This window comes from Acanthisitta chloris, unplaced genomic scaffold, assembly GCF_000695815.1.
Source record: "Acanthisitta chloris isolate BGI_N310 unplaced genomic scaffold, ASM69581v1 scaffold1111, whole genome shotgun sequence".
NCBI lineage: Eukaryota > Metazoa > Chordata > Aves > Passeriformes > Acanthisittidae > Acanthisitta > Acanthisitta chloris.
In genome coordinates, this window is record NW_008657421.1 from 154292 (window position 1) to 177380 (window position 23089).

Here is a 23089-nt window from a genome sequence, read left to right on the forward strand (position 1 = left end):
TTATTATTATGATTTTATTATAAATTGAGCTTTTACTCTGAATTGGTAAATTTATGATCATGAACGTGATTTTCCAAGTTGAAATATTAAAGCAAAATAGCCAAGTATAAGCTACATGGGAATTTATAAGGTGCATGCACATCCACAGCTTTAATGGTGCAAACTGGAGGCAGTGTCAGAGAAAACTGAGTTGTTGGTGTTGCTACTATTAGTATTATTTACACTGCAGTAGTACATACAGCACGTGTTTAGGAGGGTTGGCTGTGGTGGGTGCTGTCCCCTGCCTGACATGGAGAGAGAATTCCTGCCCTTAAGCACTTCTGTTTCATGATAAGGATGATACAGGACAGAAAAACAGTGGGTGGAGTTGTGGGGGGTGAGGTTGGTTATATAAAGAAGCCTTTGGCACATGGCAGATTATCACCTGGTTAGATGTTAGCTGCTGACACCTCGTGACAGAAGGTCTTGAGGAGGCAACTGAAAGTAAATTGGAATATTTAATTTGAGGATTGGAGGCATCCAGAAGAAACATACAATGTGCAAGTTTTTCTGCCTAAGTGAGAAGACCTTTCCACTGATGGTACAAAGTAAAATTTAAGCTGAAGTTTGGATTTATCAGACTTGAAGTGGGTCAGTCACCTGATGAGTCCTAAACATTGAATTTAAGCACCTTTGGCTTTGAAAGGACTTTCTGATAGGTGTGTTTTGTCATAGGAAAGCAAAAAATAATTTCAAAATCAGCAGCATTTTTGTAAAATAGCATTCTTGCTTCCTGACCAACCCCACACCATCCTCAGGTCTGCAGTCATGTAGATAAAATGAGTGGGATTAAAAAAGTCTGGAAAATCACAGGCCTGTACCAATGGAGGCAAAGCAGGAATAGTTAAGAATATTTTCACCTTTGGTGCCAGAGACAAGAGGGGAACATAACTGCATGTGCTAATAAAATGCTAGACTTTATACCATCTAGAGTCCTTGAGGCTAGCCCTGATGTAAAACCTTACTGTGCCAGGTGTGGTACAGCACAAGAGAATGGATGGTCCCTGTGTGTGCAGGACTTACAGCCTAGATTCAAGACAAATGAGAGGCACAGATGCTGAAATGGGGACTATGAGGAGATGTCAATAGAGAACTGACCAGCACAATAATATCCCAAGCATCTTACTTCTTTTAGATAGCATCTTGATGTAAATGTGACCATGTTAGGAGGCATTGCCATTTTCTGGAGTGCTGTACTCTCAGTGTATCAGAATGCATCTTGCTGTGTTAATAGAGAGTCTGACAGGTTTTCAGAGGTCATTAACCTGTCTCTGAAGACAAGGCTTAGCTTGCTTGTTCAGCACAGGTTTGCTGAAAGATTCATGAAGGATCTATGAACAATTTGTACAGATACTTGTTTTGAACACTTCAGACTGTTGTAATATTTTGCATCTGAGTTCAAATTCCAATTATGTGGCTGAAGTCCTCTTAATTTATAAGAGAAAGAAATATCCCCTGTTTTTTTGTACTACTAAACTCTTCCTCTGAAGCTTTGCACTGCAGTAAGATGGAAGACTTCCTAGATCTATCCATGAACTGATGGAACTCAATCAAAACAGAACATGTAGAAAACCCACTTGTCTAACTGAAAAAGAAATTGTTTGGGGAAAAAACATTGTCAAGGCAACACAGCTTCTCTCAAGTTTCCAAGGCTATAAAAGTAAACACCAATGCTCTTAAGCAATGAAAATATTTATTGTTTTATCAAGTGGAAGAACAGCAAGGCAGCACACCATGTTTTATGCTGTGGGGATGCCTCTAGGCAAATCTGAATAATCACGTATGTGCTTATTTTGTTTAAGTAACTTGGATGATTATGGCTTTTGGGGACACACTTAGCCTAGTTTGTGCTGCTTTGTGTGGCTTTGATCAGCCATTACTTCTCAGTTTCCTCGTGTTGTATGACATACCCTTCTCTCTGTGAAGTGTTTTGTCTGATGGAAGGACCTATTTGTCAATGTTTTTCATGCTAAAAACATAACTCAAAAGCAAGAACTTAGAGCTAAATATGAAGGGACCAGAGAGTGGAGGATTTCCCTGTAATAACTCCCATTGCTTTGTACAGTCTCCATGCACAATATTTCAGCTTGAGAAGTGATGTGGAGCTTCAGCACTTGGGAGCTTGGCACATGGGTAATGAATAAAAATTTATATCCTTTGTTCTTTCCTTCTGGTTCTGGCCAACTAGTAGTTTTCATGAGCTATAGTCATTTTGCTTCCCTATCAAATTTATTTCTCCTTTGTACATGTGTTAATCTGTACCTTGAGGTTTCTTTTCAATAATACCAGTGGCACAGGTAAAACACAAATCTCACCAGGACTTTGTAGCTGTTGCACATGATTATACTTAAATGCTCAAAATCCTTCTCTAATATAGATACATGGGGAGTAGGAAACATCACTGATGAAGTGGCATTGGGTGGGTGAGGAGTACTAGGAGGGCAGTGGGATCAGCCCAGTAGGAGTGCAGTGGGAAGGAGTTATTGTGGTCCTGGAGGTGCTGATGGAGCGGGAGTGGCTCAGGGACAGGGAGGGCATGGCATCCTCTGTGTCAACTGTGTTTTATTTCCCTTGCTCAACTCTTTCAGATTGCTCTTGTCAGGCTTTTGATTAATGTGGCCCTAGGATGGTTAAATTTGTCTGAGTTAAATTTATTAACGTGCACCTTGTTAATAGGAAGCACCAGCCATGCACGCTCGCAGGCATTGCACACTCACTGCATGCTGAAGGGAAGAAAAATGGGCTGCTGCTTTCCTTCATTATGCCTTGTTTGTGTGAGGCTTTGATACTCATTTTAGGCTCCTTTCTCCTTCCTCTCTTCTATCTGCCCTTTATGTCATGGTGGTGCGCTGAATAATTTTTATTAAATGCTTAATTCTGAAACTGATATGAAGATGGAAGGAAGTGAGCTGGGAACCCTTTGGCTTCCTGTGCTTTGCCTCTCAGTCATGCAACCACTCAGTTACAAACAGCACAACCTCCATTCACACTTGATTGATGTCTGTGGGTGCCTGAAGACTGCAATAGAAAGTCTGAGGCTGGTCAGTGGTCCCTGCTGGGCTTTACAGCTCCATAGGCTTATACAAATAGAAACTGAGAGGGTCTCTCTTGCTATTTTTGTAGTTGCTGCTTTATTTTAAGCTTGCCCTTCCTGCTATTGTATGAAGACTGAGCAAGTAGAGATGTCTTTGCTGCTCATTCTAATTGCAGTATCCTCCATAGCCTTGTGATAAAGATGAAACCATTGGTTTCCCATTCTGACTCTGTGTGTGACACTATTTCTGACACTGTTAGGTCTAGCTTTAGATACTGCCTGATGAGAGTTAAAGAGTCTTCTGAAGGGAGAGCAATTTCCAACATCATTCAGAGCATTCTCAAATGAATGCAGAAACAGGGAGAATGATAAAGTGTCTGATGTTGGTGCCAACTTCCTGCTCGATGAATTTATAGGTGTTTGCAGAGCTCTGATTTTCTTGAGTTTGCCACACGCAGCCCAGTGAAGGCAGTGTTAGCAGCATGTATGTGTACTCAGTAATAGTTTGCAAACTCTAAATTCACAGTGTAATTCATGCATGCAAACGTGCAGTATGGAACTCTACTAAACTCCCTGGCAGACAGCTGAGTAGACCCTGCAAGCCACAGGATGCTGTTGTAAGTGACAGAGCAAATGGGCAGATTAACTCTTCAAAGAAGTGTAAGTAAAATATCTAAACATTGATACACAGGCAATGATAAAATTGTCTTCTCGTTAAGAAAGTAAAGGACACTGATATGTTGCTAATGTTAGTGGTGGAGTTAAAACCACCAAATGCAAAATGACTGCTCAGAGAAGGACAGTGTACACTGCACATTGCCATATGAGTGTTCCTCAGGAAGTGTTTCCTGTCTGTTGAGGTGGATTTTCTCTCACTTTTATTTAGAGACGAGAAGTGACAGGACACTTATGAAGCGATGTAGAGTAGGTGCTATTCTGGTTAGTGTTATAGAGAGCAGTAACTGAAACAGTCCCAAAGGAATTCCTGAGAGCAATAACTGAAACAGTCCCAAAGGAATTCCTTAAAGGAATGAAGATTTCTGTTGGTGTAGGGTGGTACAGCAGTGCACTGCTTTAGCTGATGATCCCCACCATTGATGCATCCTCAGGGGGAAGACATGAGCATCATATTTTGCCACAGGGGTTAATCCTGCATCCACTGAGAACAGTGTCACTCTGCAGAGTGGGACAGGACAGTCATTGGTTTTGGCATCACAAAGAAAGTAATTGCAAAGGTCTCTTCACGGCTGGTTGTACTGTTGTCATCCCCATTAGTAATAGTGATTACTCAGTGTGTTATGAGTATTACCCCACTTAACACACCTGATGAGTGTCCTTTAGCACTGTGCAGCCTTAGAGAGCTGAATTGTGGGGTTTAAAGTCAAACCAAAATGTCCCAGCTAATTAGCCGCAGAGGTGACGGAAATTAAACAAAAAATGACAGTAGCAAATGGATGTACATCCGTAATAGCTGTCACTTTGAGTTGCTCTTCTGTCATCACATGTCCTCTTTATGCAGGGCTGGGAAAACCATTAGGAATATTGTCAAAAAAAGATAATGACACCTGCTTATCTTAAATGTAGTCTTTTGGGGAGTTGAAGCTCATTTTCTGTTTGAATCTAAGCTTATTTCTAAGGATGGTGAGAGTAATGTTTTTGAGATAGATATGGCAGGATCCTTATGCCCTTTGAATCTGCAGAGGCTCCTGGAACTAGAATGAGGGATATAGTAAGAATAATAAGGTATCTTTGCTTCCTCTCATCATAAGCCTATGGAATTAAAAAGACATAGCTGCTGTGAAAAAATATTCTAACATTTCTCAATTTGCTTGTATAAGCTATTTAGGTGGTTGTTTTGCAACTTTGATCCTTTCTGAGAAAGAAACAAACCCTTTACCTTTAAATATAAATTGCAGCAAGGAGCAATTCCTGAGCAACGAACAGCAGAGGATGTGAATTACAGGGGCCACTTATGCAGGATACTGGGAAATAATGATCATGTGGAAAATGTACACAGTTTAATTAAGCACATTGATTAAATCAATATGACTCAAACAGCTTAGTGCTCCAATCAGCTTAATCTCATTAAATGTAATTCAGGCCTCGATAATTGATTAATAATGCATTATAGTTTATGAATTATTGACTCCAAGTTATTATAACTGTGCCTGTTCCCTGCGTGGCAACCAGTGTTGCATGTTAATTATGAAAGGCTCAAGCTCTCTTGAATAACTTTTTCAAATCTGGAGATGACATATCTCCTAGCGAAACAGGGATCAAATTAGATCAACACCTTATTGGAATTAGTCCATCCCAAAGGAAATGGCACTCTTGAAAGGAAGCTCTCGTCTAATAATGTTGAAATAGGGAGGTAGAATGACCTGCTTTGATTGGTAGTGATCTTTCCAGCAGTCAGAAGAGCTGCCTGTAGCAATTCAGCTGGAGTTCTAACCTGGCATTGTGCTGATTGGAGACAGTCCACAACAGCAAGCACATCTGTTGCTCTAGTGTTACTGCATGCTGTACCTCCTTCAGCACACATGCACACAGTATAGCCAGTGCTGCGGAACCCTTAGGTTGTGCTTGTCTGCCAAATATGAGCAATCTGGTTCCCCATATCTGTCTGGATGCTGACTGGTTTATGTGGAAAGGTCTGATAGGCTTTTATAATGGCCTTTCCACATTGCAAGTGTCATACAAGAAGAAAGAACCGTTGCTACTGTTGATGAGTTTCTCAGGAGAGAAACCAAGGACTGAAGGAAGCCTCTGCTCCTCAGGTTGTCCCCCATTAGATGGCATTTCCACTGAATGTGAACAGAGAATGTTATCTCAGACAGACCTTTTTAGCTATCTAGGTACTTAATGTGGTCCAAATTGCAATCTTATGCAGTGAGGGTCCACTAACATTGTTTCCTTAAAGTATTCAATTTACAGAACCCATTTAGCGTTTTCCTTTCATCACTTCTCTATCTCTTCTTTTTTATTTGTGATAATAGTTAAAAGCAAACAGAGTTTAGTATGCATAGAAATTGAATGAGATTATTATAGAAGACTGCAGAAAAGCATTTTTTTGTTTTTGCCTTTATTCTTGTGTCTGCAACAGTGAGGTTTATATCTGCATATTCTCTTGATTTGGAGATTTGCTCCTAATTTGCAGAGCTGCCAGGCAGAGGTGCTGGTTTCTCTCTGACTTTGTACCAAACACTTTGTTTTTGGTGACAGGAAGAGTCAGCTGTTGCGAAAACTGTGATCCTGTTTTAATGCAGAAGTGAAGAAAGGCTGAATAAAATTGTCATGTGTTCTACAGTGCTAAATAATTACAGAATTGAGAATACAGAGGGTTTTTTCCACTTGAATAGACAGTTTATCAAGCATCTGAAGCCAAAGCAACAATCTCCAGATATGCAACATTAATGGTGTGTGCATAAAATTTCTCAAGATTATCTTTCCATTTCAACTATCTCGTCTCCTTTTTCTTTCTGATGTTCCAGTCACAACAGTGTGGCAGCACCCTGGAAAAAGAGCAAACCAATTTCTGCAAAACTATGCTCCTGTTTGAATAGCTAGCCTACTGCTGTGAAGGTGGAAGCTGTTTGAATGGAACATGCAGTCTATGAGACAGACATGTGGTTGTCTGCAGGCTGAGCCAGTATTTTTCATGATGTATCAACTGCTCTTTGATCCCAGTGCTTGGTGGAACTGATTCCACCGGCACAGCTTTGACACTGTGGTCAGCCTTCTGTGAGCTTGGTAAAATGCATATTAATGTATTGAATCCCAGTAGTCAAGGCAGCAAGGAATGGGCAGAAAACTCTGAACCCAGGCTGCTAAAAATAGGTGCTGAAGCATACGCTGCTTTTTGCAAAGGGAGAAAGTAAATATTAAGGTAATCTCTCATTGTCTCCCACCCTTTGCCTTATGCAGCATGATGGCATAACCACCTGAAGTGACATCATTTGAATTGTTCTTCACTTAGCTGTAATTTTCTGCATTTCTTTTTAAAATAAAATTCCTTCTGAAAGTTGGAGGTTTGTTCCTCTTAGGGGATAGTGCTACAGAATATTTTCTGCTTGCTCTTCAGCACTTGTTCTGCTACCTTTCCTTCTTTGAATTATAACAATCTTATCTCTGTCCCAAGAGACTTGTAACCTTTGCATGTCCTTTCCAGAGAAGAAATACTCTGATTAACAGCAGCATTTTCTGGAACATAAGTTAGCAATATATTCGTAGTGCATATGGACTTGGGCTAGAACATCAGGAATTGGACTTGATGGTCCTTGTGGGTACCTTCCAACTCAAGATATACTATGATTCTCTCAGTATTGCTTAGCACTGGCTATGCTCCAGACTTCCAGAACATAAGAGCCATTTCTGATACACTAATGAATTAAACATCTTGAAAATCTACAGCAGCATATCTTAGTCATAATTATTTTAATTCGTGATTGTTTTGTCAAGTGCCTCAGAAGTGTCTTCACAGGAGCATGGTACTACTTGTATTTTTGCTATAAGGCATTGAAAATTATCAATGAAACTGAAAATGGTTGGGTTGTATGTATTGCTTATATAACTTTGGAAGTTTATAGCCAGCTGCTTGGAACATGCTGTCTTACAACACCCCAGTGCCCATTCTCATTGCAGTGGAGCTACAAGCTTCCATAGGAGTGATAGGTTGCCCAAATTCTTGCCTTAACAGAAGAGGGGCAAAAAAATTCATCTTCTCTCCCTTAGGTGGAAACAATTTGTGAAAAACCTGCAGGTGATGTGCTTCCAGTGACCAATCTGTATCTGGTAAAGGTATTGAAATACAGCCTGGTGGAGCCCCCAGGCAGCCTTTCCTCCTTCAAATGGTGAACATGCATTGAACTGCTACTAGGTTTCTATTATCAACTTCAAATTACGGCATGGAAAAAAAAAGACCTGTATTTAAGTGAGCTGCACATTTCCCATGCCCAGTCATAAATTCCAGGCACACATGGTCCTATGGGGCATATGCTAAAAGGTCACTGTGGTACTGTATAAATTAGCCAGAGAAGCATTTGAATTGAGTTAAATCTGTTCTTGATGAGACAATGTGATGGAGATGGGTTGTGTGACAGAGGACATAATTTTAGGGTCAGATTGCCTGTGGAGATTTAATGTTGTTAGGAGCAATGTGCTTACTAAGGGGTGAAGAGTCAATGTGTGTGCCTCAAGGTAAAAGCTGAGGTCAGGAAAGGCTTCCTTCAGCTGGTCACAATATTTCCCAACTGGTTATCTGTTTTACTGCCCGTGTGGTCGTTTTTCACAAATCATACAGTATAGAGTACCTGCTGCTGTATAAAATGGGTTGGCTTGAAGGTAGCTGGGTTTGCTCCTTGACACCTGTGTTAAACCAGTTGCATCTGGTCAGTAGAGCTGAAGGTATGGATGGTGTGGCAGTTTGTGATCACTCTTGTTCCTTGAAAAAAAGGGTCAGTAAGAAGGTCTCCAGGTTAAAACCTTCTGTAAGGTAAGAAATTGGAGTTTTCTAACAGTAAAGGTGTTTCTTGAATGTGGTTGGTTTGTTTGGTTTTATTTTTATTTTCCTGTCTTTTCTGCCCTGTCTGCTCTCAGTTAGGTGATTAAGGAGTACTACTCTGAGAAGAGGGGATGAGCTGCTGAGCTGTTCCAGTGACCAGTTGTTCTCCTTTCTGTTTGGTTGTACCTTCTCATTGATAACTACTACTCAAGCTGTGATCAGAGAGTTAGGGGCAGGACAGCTGGCAGCTTGGCCTTGTGAAAGAGTAATCTGTAGCTGGAAAACCCACAGAGTGTAGCACATGTACCAGCTGCTGTCAGACCCAAACAATTGCTCTTGCCATCAGAGAGAGCAGTTTTTGTCTCTGGTTCAATATTTTTCCCTTTCTGTTCCAGAAAGGCTGTTGCTGACACACAGATTGAGCTGGATACACATTGCTTTCTGATTCCTGACAATCTTATGGGAACAAACTGTTTTGGATAGCAAGATTGGGCAGAATGGGCAAAAAGTGGGGTCTGCCACTCTTCTAGCAAACCATTGCTTTGAGTTTGGAAACTCGACTTGGGGACAGTTTGTCAAGTCTTGCACAGATTGTGTTAAAGAATTGCTTGGCTCTGATAGAAACCCGTGTGTGTCCTGCTAACAGGGAACTCTGCTATCCTGAGGTGTTTTTTTTCTTGATTTTGTGACTCTTAAATTTCTCACTCTAACAATAGGCTTCTGCTTGCACAGGCAAACCCTTCCTCAACACACAGAACTAACAGACAGTCAGGAAACAGTGTGGGTGGCATTATAACTTTCATGTTGTTTTCACCTTTATCCTTCTAAATTGGGAAGTTTCTTGGTGCTTTTAAATCTTGGCTGACTGGTTTGGAGAGACTGTCTACTGCGTCTGACTTCAAAATAGAAAAGTCATTCAACTGATACCTCAAGGCTCTGAAAACTTTCTGGAAAACAACAATTCAATTTCTGGATTTAATGTTCCAAGCTATGCATTTCTGTCTGATAAAGGCTGACCGAGCTAGTCATGTATTACAAATGCTTGGAGTTGTTTGGATTGTATGGAACAGCCTTATTGCATGTTTGCCAGAGCTGCAAGCAGATAGTTTGTTCAGCTACTCTGCCCCCATCCATGCGAGAGGCTCTGTGCTCATGTGAAATCTAGCAAATGCTATTTCTACGTGCTGATCCTAATCAAATGCTATTTCTTTGTGCTGATCCTAATATTAATCTATCCAAGAGTATTACAGAGTAAGGAGGCATATTTGCAATACACTGTATGCACTTGTTTTTCTTCTGGTTTTGTATCTGTAATTCTGAACACCTGCTATTTCTAATTCCCACCTGTAAGTTGACTTTGCTGCAAGAGTCTATGCAAATTTCTGCCTGACCTGTTAAACTGAGTTTAATTTCTCTAATCTGAGAATAAGATCCATTCCTGTGTGACAGATGCAGCTGATCTTAGACCAGTAAAATAAGTGCAGCAGTATATTGAAACTGGTAGTTTGCAGATGCCCTAGACTTGACACTTCTTGTTGTCTATAACTGACAGATTCTAGAAACAAGCATTTGTGATTAATGGGCTGCAATTATAGAGAAATACTGAAATGAAATGGGACTAAAAATATCACATAATGATTTTTAAAAGGCCATTCTGTTAATGAGAGGATTCGTCCGTCCCTACATCAAAGAGAAACTTGTTAGCTCTCTGAGCTTGCCCACCTGTTTCTAATGCAGAAATAGAAATGGCTAAAAAACAAGTGGAGACAGCTGCTATGCTCAGACTGCAAATGTGCTGATAAGATCAACGAGTTGACGAGTGATATGGTAGATACTGCAAAGTGCACCAGTGTTCCCAGAGAGCTAAACTTGGACTTCTGTATCATTTCAGGGCATTTATTATGTGGCTGTAGCACTTGGAAAATGATATCTATCAAATCACCAGCACATTTAGAATTTAATTTGCTCTGTCAATTGCAATTGCTGTGCTACTTAGCTGTGGGGGGGAAAAGAAGTAATTTTCCTTGCCATTTTGCAATTCTTTTTATAAGCTTTTACTCCTCTTTCTTCATTGAATTTGTTTAACGAACTATTTTGAAGATTTTTCTGGCTTAGGCTGGGCACTGCTTCTATGTCTTTGAAATAATGAGGTTAAATAAAATAGGTTGAAATTTTTATTAAAACATGGTGGAGGCAGAGGTAATAAGTGTGACTAAATGCAGTCAGAATGGGGTTGGAGGTATGTCTTCACCCACAGATAAGGAGGGAATTGTGGAAAATTTAGGGAAAACATTGAAAAACATCATGGAGTTTTCTTCCGAGTCTCCCAAATGTCTATCTCTTTTATTATTCAAGAAAACCAGAGAGACCTACTACAACATCCTATTTTATTTCCTCATTCTTCCCTTACCACTTTCATATCATCTTTCACTTTTCCCACAATTTGAAAACCTGATGTAATAGTGATGGATAAAGGAATATCATAGCACTGTAGAAATGTGTGTGTTTGATATTTTTGGGAAGGATGGGTGAGTTTCAGAATGACATTGACAGCTGATCTTGGTATAGGACAAATACCATAACTGAGAGGGCTCTACTGATAATGTCTAAGTGCAAAATTCAATTCATTTTCATGGCTAATGGAAAGAGGAGAAAGTGATTTGAAGTAATGGATTACACAGAAATTCACTTCTAGGGTGAATGTGGATGGCACAGAATTCTTCATGACTGGGGCTTGGGAAACATGTTGAGCTTCCAACTCTGACTAATTTGTATTTTATCCTTGGGCAACTTACTTGATTTTTTTGTAAATCCCTGCTTTCACAACTTGGAACACACTTGAAACATGTAATCTTCAGTCTATGAAGTGTTTCAAGAGAAGATGAGTGAGATGGAATTTATTAGCGCTGGCATCAGAGTGGCTTTGACAGGTCTCCCAAAGGATGTTTAGGTCCCATGGTGAGCACCTAACAGAAGGCTGTAACTAGTGATTGAAGTAGAGATGAAGAAAATAGTAGATGGATAGGAGAGCTGAAATTTCTTGTGGGTCAAGCTGCACCTGCTGGAAATAAAAATGCAGAGAGGCTTTATTGTAAAATTGAGGCTGTAGTGGATAATGCAGCAGAAACTACCTGTGACTTGATATTTTTCTTTGTGCTTGCTGTGCTGGGGGAATTTCTGAAAAGAATGAATTAATCTTCTTTTTTTTCTTTTTAGTGTTCCCTAACCCTATAGCCATATGTAAAAAGTGCAGCCAGAGCTGAGGTCATTCCTTTCTCATCCTGAGCAGCAGTGGACTAATCTCTAACAAGATTAGTGTGTCAGTGTTGCAGGTCACCCTCACACAGCTTGGGAATTTGTATTGCAGCAGAGTAGGAAAGTGCATTTAGCAGAGCAGGCGTTGAAGGCCGTTCCTAAATGCAGTCCTGTAAATCCTGGCCTCTGGCAGCCCAAGCTGTTTAGCTGTGTTTTATGAATCAGGTCATATCGTGTCTGTCACAGCTTCCAGATGCCAAGCTCCTTCTGTGACAGTTTTGTCAAGTATTTTGAAAGGGCACAAAAACAACAGCTAGAGGGTCACCATGAGGCACGACTCAACACATGGGAATTGTTCTTTACAAAGAGAACTGGCCAGAGGGCGAAGGAATGAGCAAGCGACAGATGAAGGACTCTGGGGTCTCAGTGACTGTGGTGCCTCTACTATCCCTATTTGCCCTGTGTTTAGCACTTAGTAAATGTAAATAAGCAATAAACATGTAGTAAGATGCTTATACTCTCTGTGCTGGCATAAGTGATGACCCTGCAAGCTATGCAGAACGTCTGTAGATAGACTTGAAACAATGCTCCTGCTCATAATTGATGGCTTGCTGCTTGATTTCATACCCTAGGTCATAACCTTTAAATCAGAACACTCTCAGGGCCCACTTTCCAGCTTGTCAAAGATCTCCCACCAGTTTGGACATCACTTGCCGTGCAGACACCGTGACCTTGTTTGTCAGCCTATCAAGATGTAACGTGAAATTAGGCTCAGCCCAGATAAAATAATTGCTGTTTGCACAAAGGGTAGTGCTCCCCATGAGGCCATATAACCTGCCTCAAATGTAATTTAATAGACAGAAATCAAATAAAATATATCAAATTAAAGCATGCAACTAATGCATGCAAACTCTAAAGTGAATTTAGATTATAAACAGGCAGTGAGACTGAATAGTTGGTTTCTTCATCCATGAAGGAAACACAATAAATAATACAGAAGAAAAAAATAATTTAAGGAGATCTTTTGATTTTGAGAATTGATAGGGAAGTCAGATGGCAGGTGAAGGTTACCTTTTGATGTAAGGCATTTTCCATTAACTGTATATTCTTGCAGTTAGAAAACATCAGTTAGAAGTCTCTTCGTATTTTGAAAACAAGGTATTAGCATAAGGAGGTTTGTTAGATACAGCAGGAAGATAAATCATCTTTGCAGTGCTAGCCATTAGCCTGTCACGACCATGATTTGCAGGGATTTTCTTTTATTTAAAGAAGTGTTTCTTTTAAAAGCATTCAGAGACTTTACAGAGCAGGAGATGAAGTGGTGGTGAATGCTCTGGAATATAATGGTTTAGAGATGAGCATTTCTAATGGCAAGTAAGAGAGGAGCTCATGCTGGGGATTTTACGGGCTGCATAGAGGGGCTGAGCTGCAATAGAAAGGTTCTGTGGCAGGGTCAGTTGAAAAAGTTCAAAATTCTGTTGGGGAAGAGTTGGGGTGAAAGTGCAGGAAGACACCAGGATTGAGGAAACATCACAGTATCAGCTTCATGCAGTTAGTCTGTGTACTACACATCAGAAAGTCGAACTGATGAGGAGCAATCACTCATGCTGTTAAATTATTTGCCTAAAAGAACCTTCTGGATAACTTTTTAAAATAAACTGAGTACCACTTAGGAAACTAGGAAATGAAGAACAAAAAGCTCTCTTGTGTGAAAACTCCCACTTTTGCAGTGATACATGGAGTGCTGAGGAAGGACATCACATGTTCCACTTCTACTTGTGCTTGTTCAGGGACTGCCAAGACTATTCTGCAGCCTGACTCCTTTATTCATGAGTGCATTTTCCTGTGCTTTGAAGCAACTTGTGGGGATAAAAAGAACATTTTTTTCCTCTCCCTAGCCTTCCTACCATCTTATTTCCTCAAACAGACTAGTCTCCGTAGCTTGACATTCTGCTCCCTGTTGTGATTGATGTAGAAAGACATCATCCATTAGACATCATTTTGCTAGCATCTGAAGGGAAGAACTTACTGACCTGAGAGAGTGACTGCTTAGTGTCTTACCACATACTGTTTGAAAATTTTGCATGTTATCTGTTTTATGCAGTGGCAAATTTTGTTCCACCTAGCTTTTTCAAGTGCTCTAGGATTTTGATAGCGCTATATGATCCTGATTCCTTCTTCATCCTGAAGGTATTTCAGTAGTGGAACTGCTTGCAAAGAATATGGTATGAACTTCAAGGTTCATCTCTTTTATTTTCCTTGGAAAACTGATGTTCCTATGGTCTGTCATGTAACATGACACGTAGTCTAGAAGATGAAAGATGGTGCTGTTAATGTCATGATACAAGATCACTGGGCCAGCATCAGTTTTGTTCTCATGATCTTGTTGAAAGACCTTATATGTTGATCCCTTATTTGCATTCGCTTGCTCAGATGTTTGGTGAATTCATCTAAGAACTTGTCTTCAGGACAAGATTAATCATTCAAAATTTTGAAATAATTTTACCTTATCAGTCTCCTGTTTGTAGAAGGCAAGAATTTCCTTTGAGATCAGCTCTGGGCAATGCGATTCTAAGATTTAGGGTAGACTTGGACAGCAATGATGATGTAAAAGTCAATTTAGTGATGCCACAAATGAGGTCAACCTGCAGAAGATCCTTTACTGTGAAGTTGTTGACATAGTGAAGGGTTAGAAGATGTCTTTTGTAGACTTTTTCTTTTTGTTTTCTCTGAATATTTTGTATGTAAGAAAACACACAAGTTAAAACCCTCAGAGTTTGCTTACTGCAGGAGAAATACAGAATAATATTTTTAAGAAACATTCCCTGCTAGGATATTCCTAAAGCAATGGAGTGATAAATATCAAATCAAGCGAACACCAAGAATTTAATTTTTCCCATCAGAGGCAATCTGTGATGCTTTTTATCTTAACAAAAATTGATATTTTATCCCTTTGACAATGAGAGATTCTGATTGCACTTCCTTTTAATATATTTTATTTCTTACATGTCATTCCCTGAGGAAGACCTCAAGTTAGAGGCAGAATGGATCTGTACCTCTTAAAGGCACAACACATATTTAAGAATAAACATTACTTTATGCTGTAGGTGGTAATAGGTGGGTTTTAAATCTGTTCTGTATAGATAGCTTATGAACAAAAAGCTCTTTAGTATAGAATTTGTCTTTCATAGAGCACAACAACTTGAAGTACTACACAACAGATAACTTGTTTTCCTCTTAAATTTAGCTACTATTCCCAATGGTGAAAGAAACACTGACAGGTGCTCCATTTTCCATGCCTGTTTTAGGGCTAACAGGCCCCAGTGCAGGTCCTATGCTGATCTTAGCCTGCTGTGGTCACAGAAAAACTGGACAAAATATTGACGTCTTCACACAGCTTCTTACCATTCCTCTCCTGCCTAGATTCCCAGAAGGAGGTTTTTCCAGCAAAATAAGGGCTTCTCAACTGGATCCGTTGGAGTTAGTAGAGAAAACAAAAGCCTGTTGGGTGATTTCTGTCCCCAGCTAGTGCAAGATTATGTACAGAATAGCTTCTTGTGCTCTGGGCAATGTGGTTTTAATGTAAACTTCTACCTCTCCACGGGGGAGACTCTTCAGTGTAACTTGCTGATACTCAGCCTAAATGTTCCTTTGTGGAGTTTCATCCCATTAACCCTGGATTCACCCGAGTTTAGTACTCTGAGTGATTCCTCTTGCCATTGTGCCTGCTCTTGAAGCAATGGCAGAGAAGGGCATGGAGCATTGTACTGGGGCTGTGTGTCTCATGGGCAGGAGACATGGGTCAAAGCATTACTCACCGTGTGAAAGCCATTTACTCCTGCAGTGTGTTCTGGGGGCATCCCCTCTGCAAGCAACTCCTGCTCCAGACTGTCCATCTGCTGCCCTTCATTTCTGCACAGAAGCTATTAGTGCTATCCACAGAGCAGGGGACATGGCTGGGGGCAGCTCATGCCGCAGAGTTCACAGCTCAGTGATGCTCTGCCCTGTAGGTGCAAAGACAGCTTGATCCCTTTAGGGATCAGATACTCACAGGTTTCTCTGGCAGGGGATCTAACTAGAAAGAGCAGTTGTTGCTCTTACAATGTTGAAATGTGCCTTGCAAATGAGAAAGATGAGCTGTGAGTGAGTAGTGGATATGTAGAATGAAATGTAAAAGCAAGGGGTGAAAATATTGCTGGTTCGGAGCTGAAGCCTTATTAAAGTCCTGTCTGTCCTATTTGGGCAAATTCTTTCTAAAGTATCATATGTCACCAAAATCCCATTAAACTGTCACATAAATTATCAGGGTTTCCTTTTTCCATCACTGTGGATTACCCAGGGAGATATTTTTATGACAATGGAAGCTTTTCCAGTCTACTCCTCCTGCCTGATTTCATTTCAGATGAAATCCTTCTCTCAGAAAAGAGCCCATGGATTTTATAGCTCTATGGATCTCTGCACTCTGCCTGCTACAGCACTTATCCTGCAGGTCTCTGTTGCACTTGTCTCCTGCTTGCCTGCACCTTCTTTTAGGCATGGGACAGTTTAGGGCAACGCTGCCACTTCTCTAATCATACTAAATGAGAACACTGTATGGTCTGTTTTGATGGATCACTGCTCCAGTGTCTTCCAGGCTTCTGAGCACCCACTGTCATTTCTTCTCTTGAGTCAGTGTTATCGTCATCAAAAACATCCAGAAGGTGAGAGAGTCACATATATACCTAACTTGAAAATACAGCTTTTTCTTACTTGCCATGTCTCAGAAGTCTCGTGTCTCTGCAAGGCAGTCTACGTTTTTCCCATGCTGACTGAAAAACATATGGATTGATGGTCTGGCCATGGCAGCACAAAATACTTGAGTATCTGAAATTGCCTGCTGCCACAGAACAAATTAAGGCCATAATGTGTGTGTTATAGAAGCAGAGTGTGATAGATCCTTGCCTGCCTTCGCCAGATAATCTGGAGCTCTCTTCCTCAGTTAGCTAAATCTTCTGTTGGGAGGACTCTTGGAGGTGGTCTTAATTGTTGCCTCTCACACCTTTCATGGGGTACATACACAGAAGCTGAGAACAGGTAATCTTAAGGGTAATAGAAGGGCTTTGGAAGACCATTACTAATTAAAGAAATCCCAGTAATTATATTATTCCAATCTTAAAGTGATAGGACTGTCACTAACTGAGCAGGCAAGACAGACTTCCCATAAATAATTCTGATCTACCTGTGTTGAAAAAGCCCAAATGATGTCAAAATCTCATGATGATGAAATATTTCTGATCAGTCACTAATTAGTGGCTAATGGTTGACATGTTTTAAAGTGGCTAACATTAAGTAGTAAGTGGACACCTTGTATCAAAGAGATCACAGGAGATGGCTGAGGTGCTTTGTGGACTGGTGTAGTGGTTCTGACAGCTCCCAGAGCACATAGCTAATTGCAGAGGACTAGGGGAAGTCATGGACAAAATTTCTAAGGGGGAGCTGGAATTACTTATGTGGCTATAGGCTCATTCTGACACTGTTCAGGGCAGTGCAATGGAGTGACTTGATGCAGGACCTTACGAACCAATGGCCTAGCAGGAGGTAAGGCAAATATGCAGGCACAGCAGTGAAGGGAGTTAGGCCACTACAGGTTGGCTTAGCTAATAGTAACTTAAGTTTCTTTTTCATGCAACCTAGTCTCAGGGGACAGTGAGAACAACTGATTGCAGTCTCTTTTTATAGCAGCCTTTTGCAAGTTAAAGGTGATCTCCTTCCTCTCTGTTCATTGTCTGAAGCATATTTTCTCCACTTTTTCTTCTTAAATGCTGACTTCTTAAATTTTTGTAATTTTTAATGACCTCTGCAGTTTTCACTGAATACATTTTTAAACTGTGGTGACCAGCAGTGGGCACAGCACTGCAGCTATTTTATTTTGCTCACTGGGTTGAGGCAGAGTGACGTAACAACTTTCCTTGCCTGTGAAGTTATCTGTTAGTACATTCCACTAGAGCTGCCGTTTTTGAAACTGCTTTGCATCACTGGCTCATCCCCTATAATCCCCCAATCCTTCTTGGCAGTACTTCTTCCTAACCAGCTGTCCCCCATCTTGGCTTTATTCCCTTGGCATCTGGCTGAGGGGAGCAGAGAGAAGGATGGCAGCAGTGAGCACAGATGTGGGAGGTGTACACAGGTAGAGGAATTCCTCTGCAAGTGACAGCTCTGGGAGGAGGTAAATGTAAGGTAGCTTGCTTGTCAGCAGACTAATAAGGTAGCTGCATGGTTTCAATTTTAAAATTCAGTGATGTTTGAGCAGCTCAGAGAGTGTGCAAAGTGAGATGGAATATGCCAGTGAATGTTGAGTTGGTGTATCCAGAAATGGATGATGCAGTGGTTGGAAATTTCAGCTAGACTAATGAAGGTGCACACACTTGTGATGGGGATTCTAGTTAACAGACTGTAGCAATTTGCAAAGGCCTATAGAAGGTTTTCTATGGGTCTAAGTTCTGAAAATAAGGTTAAGTTTTTCCTCCATCTTACCCAAGAGGTACACTTTGATTTGAACAGGAATTAGTTCATATTGGTTTCCTTTGTCTTCAGTAATACAGAAGGTCCTGCTAAATAATAGTAGTGGTTCCTGCTACCTTCAGAGCTCAGGATTTTGAAACTGGCCCCAAAATGGACTTGACAACTTGCTTACCAATTTCCCAGAGTTAAAACCTGGCTGTAGTAGGATGCCAAGCTGAACTGAGGCTGAGCAGTCTGTACCCATATTCAGCTCCCTGATCATCACTGATTCAGAGGTGAATGAATTCATAAAACACATACACAAAAGGAGGTTGCCAAGCAACTTGGAGGCTAAAACTCCCCCACCAAGCTATGAAGGTAGAGAACAAGCAGCTGAGATGATTTGTAATGTTCACTTTTTTGCCATAGCTAACTAATAATACATATAGCATAGACCTATTTAAGAAAGGAATAGCTCATTGATAATTCTGGAAAACAACAGCTGATCCTGCTAGACTGTATTTTTTTTTTGTTTTTTTTCCTCTGTCTTAAGATATGTCTGCTTTGGGAACACTTAGCCAAAAGCAGGTTTAGCAAGGAGAGAGAAATGTGGGGTGGGGGGACACGGGGAGGAAAAAATTATTTTGTCTTAAGGCAACTTTAAGATTGACAACTCGCGGAGAAGTTTAAGGCGGGGGGGAAAAAGTAACTGACACAGATTCTGCCTCAGATCAGTCGCATGTTTTTTGTGATCTCAGTATTTGATGATTTTTTACAAACAGACTTTAATATATTCATTGTACATCACACCATATTCTGCCTTCTCTCTGGCTTTGCATAACTATGCAGCCTAGGGCACATCACATGTATCCAGGAATGGTTTCAGCTATGAAATGGAAGAGCTACATGGTAGTGCTCCTGTTTACCCAACATTTCCTTGCAGAATACCCTGGAGTGGCCACAGCTAATTAAGTTGGAAGGGAGAGTTTAGCTTTCTTGGTTTCTGTCTGCTATATCCTGGGGTAAACTTGACCCTATGATTTGTGTAATATTGATGGTAGTCATGCTGTACCATGGCATAAAGGAGAAAGACAAGCCTGTGTCTTAATGGCCCTGGATGTGGGTAAAGGGGAGAGAGCTATGAAGAGGCAGAGCCTGAAAAGTTTCAGTCAAGACCTGCATCTAGGTTGAATTTCTCACATGCTGTATATGTAAGTCCCTTTGACTCCTTATAAAAATCCTAGCTCTATGTTTCAATGCCCTGCCCCTTTACAAATGGATTGGCTCAAATCTCAGCTTGAAATAATTTACAACAGCAGCCCAGGTCAGGGCATCTGGAACTGCATTTCATTTCCTCTCTGTGCTCCTCTTGATGAGAGGGACATTGCTGTGTTAATGGGGTTTTGTTCATTTCATTCAGATTTCTCTTCCCCTAACATCAAAGTCACCTCTCAGTGAGCCTTGGTGGTGACATGACTAGAGAAGGATCCTCAGAGGCAAGAGATTAAGCAGCAAGTTAGCAGGACTGGAAGAACAAAGCTCTTATTTTCATGCATATTATATCCACAGTCAAAAATGAGTGAAGAGAAGGAGAGATGGGAATTAGGTGATACATTAGTAGAATTATTATTCAAAGTTTCTTTGCTCAAGGTTTTGCAAGAGGAATCAGTGGTTCTTTAATCTCTCACCTCGGGTATTGTTGGTGCCATGTTACATTCTGGACATGTTGAAACGTAACACAGTGTAAGGAGACATGATTTGTTGGATAAGGCTTTATGTAGCATGAAAAGGTTCCTCTACTTTCCCTTCTTATTATTTACGTTCCCAGAGAAGGTTATGTGTCATGTGGGCTTTGCAGAGATAAATGGCTAACCTGATTTTCTGGCAGCTTCCCCAGACCTTGGGGAGGAGTTGCCTGAGTGCTGGCCTGAGGATTTTGAAGGCTTTAGCTCTGTTCTGGGCATGGAAGAAGGTATATGAGAGAACCTGAAGCTGTGTGGCCTGAAGATAGGTTTAGGAGGGCACAGGAGATGGCATAAGGGGCTCTGAAACAGCACAGAGAGAAGGGCACCTGGGCACCAGTATAAACTAGTAACTTGTACTGGGTAATACTGAGGTGATCTGGTCAGGGCTGCAGTTATGGGGGTGTTGGAAGTCAGGAATGAAGTGAAGCAGCTGAACTAAATGCAGAGATCTTGACTGGTGCTGCCAGTTGAGTGCAGAGTGTGGCTGGTCAGTCCTCTGTCCACTACTTTCATGAGCTGCAATGTTTATCACAGTTAGTACAATAATTCCAAGGCAGACAGGTAACTGGATATGTTGTAAAGCACAGATTTGTGCGACTCCTGCCTGCCATGGAGTTAAATCTTTGTTTTCCAGGTGTTTTAAGGGTAGCAAGTTTTATGGCCCTGTCATCAGCTCTTTGCTCTATTTGCTGCTTCATTAGTCTTGGTGCTGGGAGCAGTGTTTGGATGTGGGATTTGGCTGTGATGGCTCCTGTGAAGGGAACAGGCAGTTAACAAGCTCTGTGGTTTCCTTGCTTGTACATACCTTGGTTATGACTCTCTTGTGGGTGGGATGTCAGAGCTGTGGATGAGCTTGGCAGGAGGGGAGCTTTTAAAGGAAACTAACTGGAATAGAGAGATTTCCTTGGCTGGACCTGCAGGCTATGGGGCCCTCCATCATCACCCACAGGGAAACAGCATAGGTGTACTCTGGTCTCTTCCCCTGCTCTCCTATTTCCTGTGTTTTAAGATCTGGAAACTCCAGAAGCTTTTCCATCACTATATCTAAGTAAGACAAGCTTGACTTTGAGCCTTGAGAGGAAGGGCAGAACTCAGGCCTCTGCCAGTCCCATGCTATTGGAATCAGAAAAATTATGGCAAACTGACCTGGGTTTCTGACATGAGAAAGCCTTCCTTAGAGGTTTGTTTTTTCTTTCCCTTTTTTCTTTTTTTTTCTTCTGACTGAGGAAAGGACCTCTCAGTTAAGATGTTGAGCTCTCACCCAATATACAGAAAAGAGAAGAGTTGTCAAAGCTGTATTCATCAGTGGCAAAAGAGAACACACTTTATTTTGCTCTGTGCTATTTACAGCTGTTGTCCATTAGAAGTCCTCAGGAGCCTCATTCCTGGCTACAACAGCACAGCCCCATAAGTTTAGCTCAGCAATGAGCCTGCGAAACAGCACTAAATCATGTTGAGGGGAGAAAGATGATGATGTTTGGAAATGGCAAAATGCAGCCGATGTCTTTTGTGAAAGCTAGTTTTGGTTTGTTGCTATTTTAGAGCATTACTAAGGTAGATGATAATGCACAATTAGCTGGAGCAAAACAGAAATAGTATACTGTAATTTTGGGTAAATCAGAATGAGTAGTAGTTCTGCAGGATACTGTAACTTGGGGTAAAAAAATCAGAATGAGTAGTAGTTCTGCAGGAGCTAAAGACATCTTTTGCAATCCCTAAGTGCCTAAGGCACTTATGTATACACATTGATCAAAATGTACTTAACTCCCTAGCATGGTGAGGTGTAAGGATGATAGAAGCCTAAATATGTGGCTATTGAGAAACAGTCCCAGTTGCTTTACTGGACCAGAACTTGGGGTAAAAAAATCAGAATGAGTAGTAGTTCTGCAGGAGCTAAAGACATCTTTTGCAATCCCTAAGTGCCTAAGGCACTTATGTATACACATTGATCAAAATGTACTTAACTCCCTAGCATGGTGAGGTGTAAGGATGATAGAAGCCTAAATATGTGGCTATTGAGAAACAGTCCCAGTTGCTTTACTGGACCAGAATATGATAGCTCTGTATGAGCTCTTTGAGCTGAGAGTGCAGTTCACTCTTCTAGTGCCCACCAGCTGCTTAAGAGGAAAGCATGGAAGTGTGGAAGAAGCATTGTTTCCAAACCTGAGTTTATCCCTGTAAGATGTAACTAAATTGTGCTGTAATGTGCATACTGAGCAGAACTGTGCAAAATATACAGTTAAGGAGAAAAATTAGTGCTTATTCCTTGGTTGACTATGAAATGAGAAATTTCACCTGTATTCTCAGCTCTGACACAGTCTTTGCTTTGTCAAACAAATAGCTAAATAGCTCTTTAACACCTGTTTCTTCAGGATGGTGTTCTACTTCCCTGTTTTGCTTTAATTGATTAATGATTTGTACAGCATTTGGAAACTGAAGGGTGGTTTTGGGAGCTAAGGACAAAGGCATAGAGTTTGATAATTCAGCATTTGTTTACACTGGTGCTCAGCTGATGCCTTTGGTTTTGTTCTCTACCCTGTTACCTCTCCCAAGTCTGTCAGTTGGAGCCCCTCAGTTCATGAAGGGAACAGAGCCCAAGCTCTGACGTTGCCTGATAGAGAAGGACAAACCTATCCTGGCATCACTGTGATGCCCTGACAGATAATACTTTCCACTAAAGTAAATCTGTCAGGTTGACTTGTGACAGTGGTCTGAGATAGTGAATGCTCACAAAAGGATCATTTTAAGACAGATAATTGGTTTCTCCTTTCTCTTTATTTTCTGTGCCTGGCAGGTGTCTCCTGCCTTCTCCTGTTTCCTTGGCCTATCCATGGAGTGTGCTCAGCACAGATGGGATCTTCAAAGAATCTGCTGTCAAACTTGGTCTTTTCTAAGCATATGTATACTGAGATTTTTTGGAGACTTGCAACTAGACCAAATGTGTTTTGTGGCTTTTTCACAGGAACAGCAAATAACGTATCTGATAACAAGGAAACTTTTGCTGTTAAGTTGCAAGTCTGCTTTGAAACAGGTTCA

At 40.9% G+C, this 23089-nt stretch overlaps 1 protein-coding gene across 1 annotated transcript in view; it reads left to right on the forward strand.

Annotated features, from left to right (window-relative positions):
- The window catches only part of AGBL1 (ATP/GTP binding protein-like 1), a gene marked incomplete at both ends in the record, with an annotated part of 90114 nt that overhangs the window by 65964 nt on the left and 1061 nt on the right, over positions 1 to 23089 (forward strand). The gene's annotated exons all lie outside the window — the stretch shown is intronic.